Here is a 13,225-nt window from a genome sequence, read left to right as displayed (position 1 = left end):
CCCCGCCCAGACCCCGCCCCAGGCACGCGGCCCCGTTAGAGCCCGGGGACGCACAGTCGGCGGGAAGGGTTGTGCGGGCTGGCAGTGCCTGTGTAGACTCCCCGGGCTGGGGTCGCCGGGCGCAACCCGCAGAGTCCGGGGGTCGCTGTCCGAGTCCGGGGATCGTTGTCCGCTGCGAGCTCTGTTTGCTGGCAATGAAGAACACTACCAGGTTCCCCAGGTTTCAGTCGGGGCCACTTTTACCTTTGCGCGGACCAGCTACCCAGAAGGTGCCCAGGGGGAATAGAACAGTGGGGGCTTGGAAGGGTGGAGACTGAATTCCTTCAGATTTGCCAACTCTGTGACCTTGGCCGCCTTGGGTTTCCTTGGACTAGCACATCCTTTCAACCACGATTTTGGACTCCTGGGGACAAGGGAATGAGTAGATGAAGAGGAACCAAGTGGAGTGTAGGCGCGTTTCAACCGCTTCCCTCCGTGCTTATGATAAATGGAAAGTTTATTAAACGAGAATCCAGAGTTTTGTGTCCCTATCCAAGGACACACAAGCAATCCATTGGGAGCCCCAAGACCAGACTGCAGTTGCCATGACACTGCCGCATCCACAGTCGTTCTCTGGGCTAGCTTTTACCTGGCAACATAGAATGGCCACTATCTCTTCTGCAGAAACCCTTATAAAAGATTTAAGTTGAGAAATGCAAAATGTCCCACCCACGCTGAAAATCCACACATAGTAATTACACACATAGTAATTTAGAATAATCTAGAAGGATAGGGGAGAGGAGGTGTGACCTAGTCTATATGGATCACGGTATATATATTTTTTAATTGTAGTCGGACACAACACCTTTATTTTATTCATTTATTTTTTATATTGATTTTCTAGTTGTAGGTGGGCACAATATCTTTATTTTATTACTTTTTATTTTTATATGGTGCTGAGGATAGAATCCAGGGTCTCACACATGCAAGGTGAGCCCTCTATCGCTGAGCCACAACCCCGGCCACCACAGTATATTTTTAATGGGAAATTTTTGTTATTTTCAAGTGTATCCAGTATCTCCAAAGATTTTGCAAATAAAGGTATTATCAATCCTGTTTGGTTTTTATTTTATGGTCCTTCCCTATTGAAGTGAGTTAAACCCTGAGGCAGGCAGTTTCTCAGTCTTTAAAGGCAGGGGGCTTCAGGCCTGGTTCTGACTAATGGGAGATATTGGCAGAAGAATGGAAGGTGGGGAGGAAGGCAAAAACCAGCGTATGTGTTTTGTTTTTTCTCTTCTGTCTCTGTCTGCCCTGTTCCTGCAGCAGATGAGCCCCTTCCCCTTCCCCTGTCTCCAGCTCCTACTGTGATAGGTAGTCAGGGTCCCAATATCCGTTTATTCATGGCCTTGGGCTCCATTAATCCTCCATTCTCCTTTGGTCTCTCCATTTCCATAGCGGAAGGCAGCTTTTTGTTTTTGTTAATCTCTGGGTTGCCTCACTGTCCCCTGTTGGGTTTCTTAGCGCTTCCATCACCTGTCACTTTTGTCACCAGTATCCTGCAATTACTTTTCTCTGTGGTTCCTGTTTTCCTGCTTGAACCCTGAGTGATAGTCCTGGTTTTGTAACAGGCACTTAGAAGTCATTATTTCTCGGTCCTCATATGTCTTTTGCAGTTGATCACATTGTTCGTGATTTTTTTTTTTTTTGGGGGGGAAGGGGGCATACAGGGGTTGAACTTAGGGGCACTTGGCCACTGAGCCACATCCCCAGCCCTATTTTGTATTTTATTTAGAGACAGGGTATAAAGTCCTTGTTTAGCATCTGCATGACCATCTTAACAAACAGAAGCCATTTTAACGCCCAAGGGCCTTTCTAAGAAAGGTTCATCACTCCTTCATACCAACCCAACCCCAACCACCACCATTAGGACCCGCTCAGCTCTGATCCCTGAGCCTACCCCATAAAAGTCCCAGAACCCAAGCCTGTATTGCCTCTCTCTCCTATAGAAAGATGGCCTTTATTTGTCAGCTCTGACAAATAAACTCTGGTGTGGATCTCTGCCTGGTACCCGTCTTTCATTTCTCATTTACCCATGTCTCCTGCCTTGCTTTTCCTTCACCCACAAAAATAAATAAAGCAATTCAGAGACTGGCCATCTTTATGTTTATCTGTAAGGCAGAAGGATTAAGACAGGGCTAGAGTCATCTTCAGAAAAGAGTCAATAATCACTCAGAGAAAGATAACTGTCATTTTTGTGGTTGTGAAGTGGCCACGTCTTCGTCTCATTCTAAATGTGGTTTATATTCTGCTTGTCAGAGCATGGTCTGAGTATCATCAGAAGGGACATTTCTCACTTTCTTTATATTCCTAAAACTTCACACTAATATTATTATAACAAGCACCCCCAGGGTTGAGGAGTTAGCTCAGCAGTAGAGCACTTGGCTAGCCTGAGTAAGTCTCTGGGCTCCATCCTCAGTACTACAAAAAAAGAAAAAGAAAAAAAAAATCCCTATTTCAGGGATATTAAAATGAGGAGGGGTTCATTCTAGATTTGATTAAAGGGAACTCTGGCTCTGCTACGTTGGGCAAATAATTTAACTCTTTAAGCCTCAACTTCCTGCTTTATAAATCATGAACAATTGCTAGGCGCCATGGTGCACTTCTGTAATCTCAGCAGCTCAGGAGGCTGAGGAAGGAGGATCATAAATACAAAGCCAGCCTCAGCAACAGTGAGGTGCTAAGCAACTCAGTGAAACCCTGTGAAGGGAAAGGGAGGAAGGAGAGATGGGTAAGTGAGAAATAAAAGATGGAGACCAGGTAGAGATCCATATAAGAGTTTGTCAGAGCTGATAAATAAAGGCCATCTCTCTATAGAGGCAAAACAGTCTTGGGTTCTGGGACCTTTATGGTGCAGGCTCAGGAATCAGAGCAGGCGGGTCCTAATGGGGGTGGTTAGGGGTTGGGTTGGTATGAGGGAGTGGTAAGCCTTCTCAGGAGCGCCCTTGCACAGGAAAGCAAAACTTTTTCCTCAAAATGGCAGCTGTCACTTAAGGTGGCCACCCAGATGCTAAGCAAGGACCTTATATTCCCCCCTTTTTCGTTTTTTATTGGGCCCCTTAGGAAACAGGGTAGGTCAATCTTCTGTAACCCTTCCCTTCCTGCTGGAAAGGGGTGGCATTTGAATCCCTCATTAGGATGTCACTGGAATGATGACAGAGGGGTTGAGTGGTGGTGGAATGCTGTCCCCAGTGCCCCAATTTTTGGTGAGGGAGTGGTATTCCTGTAACAAAAGCTGGTTTATAGTTTGGCTAGAGATTTTTTGGATCTGGTCTTGAACAAATCTAATGATGCAGGGGGCAAGCGTTAACAGAAGACCTATGACAAGGAGAGGGGTCAGGAGAGGAAGTGCCCACTGGAGAAGGGGGTTACTGAGCTGCCATCCTTCAGCAGAGGAGAGTTGTGGTTTTCGATGTTCAAGGTCCTGTTGGAGATGTTTCATCTTGTCCTTTTCTGTACCAGATTGATTGACATAAAAAGAGCATTCCTCCTGTAGGTGCAGACAAATTTCGTCTTTTTTTTGGCCTTTAAAAGATCAAGGCCCCTTCGATTCTGCAGCACCACAGCAGCTCAAGGATCAAGCTGGGACTGTAGGGTTAGTATGGTTTGAGCAAGTTGCTGTAAGTCTCCTAGAAATTGGAATGATAATCCCTGGTAGTGGTCCCCCGGGAGGTGAGTGCAGAACGAGGGAGGAGGGCAAAAATGAAGAAGGGAAGGGCGGTACTCATGGTTCTGCAGTGTCCTCGTGGTCCTCAGAGACCGAAGGAAGATTGGGGGTTCCGGCCTTGGAGAAACACAGCTTGAGAGGGCCTGTGGGTGTCACTGTATAGAAGGGCTGAAAAAAACATTTTAAATGGGAGTTATAAACCCAATATGGGATGTCCTCAAAGCGGGTCGCCAAGGGAGTGTAAGAATGACCTGATAGGGTCCATTCATTCCATTTTGCAGAGAGTTGGGGGGGGAGCTGTTGGGATGATTAAAAAGTACCATGTTGCCAGGAGACAGAGTGGGAGAAGGGGAAGAGGCAGAACTAGACTTTGCCAGAACAGCATCACTGCATTGCCAAAGAAGGTTCCTAATGCATGAAAGAAGGGGCCAGAAAAGATGAGGAGCCAAGGGTAGTGGAGAATCAGAGGGTGGTGAGCTGATCAGGGAGATAGGCCGTCCATACAGAAGCTTAAAAGGGGAGATGTTGAGTGGCTTCTTTGGAAGGGCCTGTAACCTAAGAAGAGCCAAGGGAAAGAGTTTAGTCCAATCTCTGTCCATGTAAAGGCAAAAAATGTCTTGAGAATCAGAATGGAGGGGAAAAGAGAAAAAGGCATCTTTCAGGTCTAGCACTGAGAAGTAAGAGGTCCTGGAAGGAATGGTCGAGAGAAGGGTATAAGGATTGGTTACCACGGGATGGAGTGGGACAACCACAGAGTTGAGGGAACGGAGATCTTGGACCAAGCGGTAGGAAACATTGGGCTCTTTTTACTGCCAAGATGGGGGTGTTATAAGGGGAATGAGTAGGTCTAAGGAATCCCTTTCGCAAGAGGTCTTGGATAATAGGCTGTAAGCCTCGGAGTTTTTGTCCAGAGAGCAAGTATTGTGACTGGGCCAGAAAATGGAGGGGGTTTTGAGATGGATGTGAATGGGCTCGTGGTGTGAGGCAATGGAAGGACTTGAAACATCCCAGACAGTAGGTCCACCTCAGAAGGGGTAAAGGGAGGCACTGACAGTCAGAATAGGGGATGGTCCTAAGGGAAGGGTGAGGACCAGGGGAGCGGCAGGCAAGTCTGGATGGAAGCGCATATGAGGGGAGAGGAAAGCATAGCCCCCAACTTTGTGAGGATGGCCCTTCCACAAGGGGAACAGGGCCCTGTGGAATGACCAAAAAGGAGTGGGTAAAAATTAGAGATCCAAAAGCGCAAACAAGGCTAGGTGTCTATAAGGGTTGGTAGGTTTACCCTCTACCCCGACAATAGAGGTCATAGAACGAGTGGTAGGCCCCCAGAACCCCTTGAGGACTGAATATGTAGCCCTGGTGTCCAGGAGGAAGGAGACAGGCCTACCTGAAATACGCAGAGTTACCCTGGGTTCCCGTGGAGTGATGGTAGTGGTCGGGTGATGGGGACCTGGGCCTCCTCAGTCCTCTGCAGCTAGTCCTAAGAGTTGGAAAGGGGAACCAGAAGGGCTGGATGGCCGGGGGCTGCTATGGGCTCAGGGACAGTCAATGGCACAGTGTCCCTCCTGATGGCATTTAGGATAAGGGTCTAGAGGCTTGCGAGACTTGGGACATGTAAGAGCCCAGTGACTTGTCTGACCACATTTAAAACAGGGTCTGGGTGGTCCCCAGGGACCCTTCCATGGGCCAGTGGAACCGGGGACAGATGCTGCAGCCGGACAGATGGCTTGAATGAGCATTTGATATTTCTGTTTCTGGGCCTTCTCATCTCTCCCGTTACACACCTCAAAGGCCACTCCCAGAACCTCAGCTTGGGGAGTTAGGGACCTCCTCTCAAGGCACCTTAGTTTGGCCTTAATATTGGGAAAACTCTGGGAGAAAAAGTAGGTCATTAGTAGTTGTCTCCCATCTGGAGTCTCAGGGTCCAGGTTGGTATATTGTAATAAAGCCTTGGTCAGGGCGTCTGAAAATGCTGAAGGGTTTTCATTCTTATCTTGGAAGATTTCCTGGAGCCTTTCATAATTGATAGCCTTATGGGCTGCCTTTCTCAGTCCTGCCATGAGGCAAGTAATGAGCTGGTTTCTACTAGTTACTCCTCCAGGCAGATTATAATCCCAACAGGGGTCCCCATCAGGGACTGCTTCTGTGTCAATCGGACGGCAGGGGAGGTTTTCTGGTGTGCCTCATCAGCATAATTTCTAGCTTGATCCCAAACTCGCCGGTGCTCCTTAGGAAGGAGGGTGTTAGACAAGATCATATGGACATTGTGGGGAGTCAAACCATATGACTGGGTCAGATATTAAAACTCTTTGATGTATGTGGTGGGACTGGAAGTATAGGACCCAAGACACTTTTCCATCCGTGAAAGATCTGACAAAGAGAAAGGCGCCTGAACCCGGATGACACCATCGACCCCAGCCACCTCCTGTAGAGGACAGAGATGCTGGTTGGGCAGTGGCAGCCTGTGAGCGTGTAGCAGGAGGAGAGAAGGGTGGAGGGCCTGAGGGGACAGTTGCTGCAGTGGCTTCATCGGAAAGAGAATTGTGATAGGCTGGGGGATCCTTCGCTGGGTTGAAGGAGGAGGAGTCCTGGGTAGGATCTTCTGTCCCTTTGGAAGCAGGCATAGGGGAGGTGAGAGCTAAGAGGACTTGTGCGGGAAAGCAAGAGTTGCAGAGAGAGGGCTGAGACCGTAGAGAGGAGAAGGCTTGAAAGTGGGATACCTCTTTCCATTTTCCCAAAAGCTCACAATAGTTGAAAGGATCCCTGATATTGGGATCTAGAGTGCCATTAAGCGGCCATTTAGCATCCAAAGAATATTGAGGCCAGATCTGATTGCATAAATGGATATGTTTTGGGGGGTTCAGGTCTGGAGAGAGAGAGAGAGAGAGAGAGACAGACAGACAGACAGACACACCCTAGGTTAACCAGGAGGCAGCCTAGAGAACTATGGGAGGGAGTGGATGAGGAGCCGCCCGTGGTAAGATGTAGGAGAGTTTAGNGTAGGCCAGAAAATGGAGGAGTCCATCCAGATTAGTGTACTGTGACAAAGCCTTGGTCAGGGGTCTCACAATGCTGACGGGTTTCATTCTTAACTTGGAGGACTCCCTGGAGCTTTTCATAATTGATAGCCTTATGGGCTGCCTTTCTCAGTCCTGCCATGAGGCAAGTAATGAGTTGGTTTCTACTAGTTACTCCTCCAGGCAGATTATAATCCCAACAGGGCGGGGTGGGGGGGGGTCTCCATCAGGGACCACTTCAGTGTCAATCAGTTGGGCAGGGGAGTTCTGATGTACCTCATCAGCACAATTTCTAGCTTACTCCCAAACTCACCTGAGCTCCTTGGGCAGTAGGGTGTTAGACAAGACCATAAGGACATCATGGAAAGTCAAGTCATATGATTAAGTCAGATGTATCTTTGATATATGTGGTGGGACTTGAATTACAAGACTCAAGCCACTTTTCTACCTGACAAAGAGAAAGGTTTATGAACCGGATTACACGGTCTACCCAGCCACCTCGCATATAGGACATAGAGATGCGGGTTGGGCAGTGGTAGGAGAGAAGGACGGAGGGGCCAGGATGGCAGGGCCAAGGGGACAATTGCTGCAGTGGCTTCATCAGAAAGAGAGTTGTGGTATGGCGGGGGCTCATCCGTGGGGTTGAAGGAGGAGGAGTCCTGGGCAGGAGAGGGCATTCGGCAGAAGGGAGGACCTGGTACCACAATGGAATTCAAACTGGGGCCCCGGGGACGCTCAGTGACCCTCAAAGAGGGGAGCAGGCATACCAGGGAACCCGACCCTGGGTTTCAGCACCAAAATGAAGGGAAAGTAAAGAACAAGAGATTTGTAAGTAAGAAATGAAAGATGGAGACCAGGTAGCAAACTCTCCAAATGAGAGTTTGTCAGAGCTGACAAATAAAGGCCATCTCTCTATAGGACAGAGAGGCAAAACAGGCTTGGGTTCCAGGACTTTTATGGAACAGGCTCAGGGATTAGAGCCAGGTGGGTCCTAATTTGGGTGGTTAAGGGTTGGGTTGGGTTGGTAGGAGGGAGTGGTGAACCTTTCTCAAAACCACCCTTGGGCTGAAAACAAAACTTTTTCCTCAAAATGGCAGCTGTCACTTAAGATGGCCATTCAGATGCTAAGCAAGTACTTTATAGTGGGGTGCTGGGGATGAAACCAAGGGCCTTTAGCATGCTGCCTCCAAACTACACCCCCAGCCCTGCCTTAGTTTATTTATTTTTTTGGTATTGGGGATTGAACTCAGGGGTCCTCAACCACTGAGCCAGCCCTATTTTGCATTTTATTTAGAGACAGGGTCTCACTGAGTTGCTTAGTGCCTCGCTTTTGCTGAGGCTGGCTTTGAACTCATGATCCTCCTGCCTTGGCCTACCAGGCTGCTGGAATTCCAGGCGTGTGCCACCGCACCCGGCCGGCCTGCCTTATTTCTTGACAGTGTTGAGTCTGGAATGGGTCCCACTTCCCTAATCCCCCACAGAACTGTAAGAGGAAGCTCAAGTTGAGGGAAAAGGGAAGTTTAAGGGGTTTAAGGGTAACCCCGAGTGTACTCTGAAGGTTTCCTAGGATGCATTCTCTTTTTTGCTGCAGTAGGCTAAATCTAACTTTTTTTTTTTTTTTTTTTTTGGTTACAGGTTTGTTACTGGTGGTTTTTGCTCAGAGGCTCAGAGGGATCTGACAACGTAAACCAATTTATTTCATAAGATTTTCATTTTTATGTATATGAAGTGATATGTAATAAAAACCTATGTCAAAGTATAGGCTAAGCCAGGCACAGTGGCGCACCTCTGTAATTCCAGGGGCTCGGGAGGCCAAGGCAGGAGGATGAGACAGGAGAATCCTGAGTTCAAAGCCAGACTCAGCAATGGCGAGGCATTAAGCAACTCAGTGAGACCCTGTCTCTAAGTAAAATAAAAATAGGGCTGGGAATGTGGCTCAGTGGTTGAGTGCCCCTGAGTTCAATTCCTAGTACCAAAAAAATATATATGGTTTAATCTAAAATAACTTTTAAATAATTATAAAATGAAATTCTAAGTGACAAAACATTATTGTGTCATAGTTTGACAGCGTTTTTTTTTTTTTTTTCTTGAGTGTACCTAAAGTTCATCTTAAAGCTCATAATATCCTAGATTTAATGCAGTGTGGTTGGTTGTAAAGGCGAAATTTGCTCCAAAATATGCCCGAAGAAGCAATCAAACAATGTGTAATCAGAGACTCTCTCTCTGATTACAGAGACTCCATCTGACTGCAAAGCTTGGGCTCTTCCCTATGACACCTGCTACGGAGAAAGCAGCACTGGCAGAGACTCGAGACACTGGGCAGGTAGGCAGTGCTAAGTGGGCACTCCAGGAGGGAGTGGGAGCTTTAATTGTTGTTCAGCACCCCCGGGAGAGAGTGGAGCTTTATTATTACTTGGAGGTACTGGGGATTGAACCCAGGGCCTTGAGCATGCAAGGCAATGAGCTATATCCCCAGCCCTGTAGCTTGACTTTAATTCAGTGAATTTGGCCTTGGAATATGAGATTACTAAAATGGGAGTGGAACAGAGAGAAGAGGGGAGAGATGGGAATGACTTGCTTTTGGCATGGCTTTTATTGTTGGTGGCATTTAGGTTCCTGGTAACAAGACAGGATAGTAGGGAGATAAAGCTCTAAATGAGGAGAGAACTCAGAGGCCAAGTAAGGGGGTGGGCTTTACTTCTAACTGGTGTGGCATTTTGTTGTGGTCTTCGGCAAAAACTTGGCACATGCCTGTAGTCCCAGCTACTCCAGAGGCTGAGACAGGAGGGTCACTTGAGCTCAGGAGTTCAAGGCCAGCCTTGCATAACAAGACTCTAATCTCAAAAAAAGAAGGGAGCGCTGGGTGCAGTGGCACATGCCTGTAATCCTGGCGGCTCAGGAGGCTGAGACAGGAGGATCAGGAGTTCAGATCCAGCCTCAGTAATAGTGAGGCACTAAGCAACTCAATAAGACCCTGTCTCTAAACAAAATAGTAGTGGGGATGTAGCTCAGTGGTCAGTGCCCCTGAGTTCAATCTCCAGTACCCACCCCCCGCCAAAAAAAAAAGAAGTGGGAACCTGGTGTGGTGGCACACGCCTGTAATTCCAGTGGCTTGGGAGGCTGAGGCAGGAGGATCACGAGTTCAAAGCCAGCCTCAGCAAAATTGAGGTGCTAAGCAAGTCAGTGAGACCCTGTCTCTCAATAAAATACAAAATAGGGTTGGGGATGTGGCTCAGTGGTTGAGTGCCCCTGAGTTCAATCCTCAGTACCCCATCCCCCCAAAACAAAGAAGGGGGTTAAAAAGTCACAGCCATACCTTTTGTTTTCTTTTGGTACTGGCAATTGAACCCAGGAGTGCTCTACCACTGAGCTACATCCCTAGCCCTTTTTATTTTGAGAAAGAGTCTCACTAAATTAACCCAGGCTGGCTCAAACTTACTATCTTCCTGCCTCAACCTTCAGAGTCTCTGGGGTTCCAGATGTGTGCCACTGTGCCGAACTATATCCATACTCTTTGGCTCAGTAATCCTATTATCAAGAGTCATCCAAAAGAAGAAAAATAATGACCTAATAAAGACGTGCCCAGCAGTTCACTGCTTGAACTATTCAGTCCCTAAAATGCAGCAGTCTGGATGCGAGGTGTATTGGTAGAGTGCTTGCCTAGCATTTGAGAGGCCCTGGGTTCCACCCCAGCACCAGAAACACAACAATAACAAAAATTTATTGAACTGTCATTCCAAGGTGAAATATTTTTGCGGTTTGTGCATGTCATTAGAAATTCCCTTCCTTCCGCAGTCTCTGCCTGGCGGGCACACAACAGTTTGCATAGGCTACTCCCTCATCATCCGGGCTCCTCAGAAGGCAGTTTCATTTCTTTTCCATCTTCAGGGTTCCACCATCGTTTCAGAACGTGTGGTGTTAGTATCAGTTCAGGGGCTGCACATCACAGTTCCTGCTGCAAAAGTCTCAACTCAAATTAGCTTTAACAAAACGGGGGATTTAGCACAGGATGGTAGCACAGGCCTGTAATCCCAGGACACGGGAGGCTGAGGCTGGAGGATCTTGGGTTGGAGGCCAGTCTCAGGGATTTATTGGCTCAAGGAATTCAAGGAAGGGCTGAATGGCAATGGTGTGAAGGACAGGGATACAGGAGGACTTTAGGAGTCACTGGACCCAGGACCTGAGCGCCACTAGAACAATGATTCTTTCTGAGCATCAGACTTACTCTCTCCTGGCATTTGTCCCCCCACCCCCCATAACAGGAGATGTGGCCACGATTTCCCGATTTCCCACAGTCTGCCGTCCCGCTTTGTGTGTTTCAAATCTTGTTTCTCCTGCACTGTCCGCATGCGCTTCACGTGCAGGGACTATAAGACCTGCTCATATCACCAGGTGATTTTGGCCCTGCACCTTGATGTCACAAAATGAGGCACATCAGCTTGATGGACAATAATAGAATTTCTGAAAACCATTCTTACTCAGGCTTGGCTATCAGCTGTAGAGGAAGTGACCACAAACTGTTTGAATCTATACTAGTAACCTACTGCTGGTACTGAATTCAGTAGCTGGAAAATGCCAGTGGCGTTCCACCTTCACTTGACATGAAGGGAAAAATGGTGGAAAAGAAGGCAGGGCAGGATCATAGCACAGTCCTGTGATTGCAGGACACAGAAGTCTGAGGCAGGAGGATCTCAGGTTGGAGGCCAGCCTCAGTAACTTAGCAAGGCCCTAAGCATCTTGGTGAGACCCTGTTTCAAAATGAAAAAATAAAAAGGGTTGGGGATGGGGCTCAATGGTAAAGCACCCTGGGTTCAATCTCAGTACCAAAATAAATAAATAAATACCCTAAAATTTTTTAAAAAGGAGGAAAATCTTAGCTAGCCAATTGAGTGTGATCAGAATTTCTGGAATTGTAAGGAACGGTGGAAGAGCTCCGTAAACTCAACAATCCAAAACAACTGTTTACCTGAGATTTTATTAGCAGGACCATAGCGGCCATCACATTAGAGAAGGGGGGGAGGGGGAGGGGGGAGGGGGAGGGGGAGGGAGGGAGGGAGAAAGAGGGGGGAGGGAGGGGAGGGGGAGGGGAGGAGGGGGAGAGGGAGAGAAGGGGAGAGTAAGAGTGGGAGAGTAGAGTGAGCAGGAACAGGGTGTTGATATTTATGGGCTCAACGCAGGATGAGGAGGAGCAGGGCGAGTGAGCTGTTACTTCTTCACTGGCTGAGAGTTCCGGCCACTTCAGGGATTGGAGGTGCGCCATTCAAAGTTACCGCCACTTCAGGGATTGGAGGTGATGGTTCAGTTCTGGGGCTATTCAGTGCGTCTTGGACCTGAGCTCCCCGAAGAGAAGCCCTCCGGGCGCCGTCTTTACCAACAGGAATGAATGAGATTAACAATAAAAACACTAGAAATAACCAAAGTATCCCAAAATAGAAACTGGCCAATTAAATAATGCTGTCTCAAGCAATGCAAAAAAGTAATAAATACACAGATTGTAACTACACAAAAAAGCATTTATGAAAAATAAATGTGCCCGGGCCACACGCATGCCAGGCGAGCGCACTACCGCTTGAGCCACATCCCCAGCCCTATGAAAAATCTTTTTTTTTTTTAATGTTTATTTTTTAGTTTTCGCCGGACACAACATCTTTTGTTTGTATGTGGTGTTGGGCCGCACACATGCCAGGCGAGCGCGCTACCGCTTGAGCCACATCCCCAGCCCCCCCTATGAAAAATCTTAAGTGTGAAATTTATACAACCACGACTATGCTAAAACAAAACTCTGCATAATGTATTGATCCAGATAGGAAATAGCATGAAAAACTGAAATAAATCTATTAGGATGTCAGAATTATTGGTGAAAAAGTTTATAAACAGATTTAAAATGTAGCAATTATAAGATTCATACAAACATTGAAAATAATGATGATCTACGTTTGTGTATAAAAAGATATTGAAGAAAAAATTTATTTTTCTTGGTACTGGGAATTTAACCCAGGGACACACTACCTGCTGAAGTACAACCCCAGCCCTTTTTCTTAATTTTGAGACAATCTTACTAAATTGTGTGGGGCCTTGATAAATTGCTGAGGCTGGGCAGGAAAAAAGCCCTTCTGACTCAGGTTTTTGAGTTGATGGGATTATAGGTGTGGGCCTTCCCAGCTCACCCTACCCTGTCAGTGGATTGATGAAATTCTGTTGTGTGTGGTACTGAGGATGGAACCCAGGGCCTCATGCATGCTAGGCAAATACTCTACCACTGAGCCACATCCCCAGCCTGGGATTGATGAAATTATAATTGACAACAGAGATTGCAAAATAGTATGTATGTCATGATCCTGATTATGTTAAAGACAGTGTTAGAGTGATTATGCGTGTCAGAAATTGCATAATAATGAACAGCAAAGTATTAACATTGATTAAGGCTGAGTGGTAGGATTATGGTAATTTTTAAAGTTTTTTTTTTCTTTTATATTTATTTTTTAGTTTTCGGCGGACACAACAT

Source organism: Marmota marmota, unplaced genomic scaffold (genome assembly GCF_001458135.2).
Source record: "Marmota marmota marmota unplaced genomic scaffold, marMar, whole genome shotgun sequence".
Taxonomy (NCBI): Eukaryota; Metazoa; Chordata; class Mammalia; order Rodentia; family Sciuridae; genus Marmota; species Marmota marmota.
The sequence above is the reverse complement of the archived record's forward strand: the minus strand, read 5'-3'. Positions refer to the sequence as shown.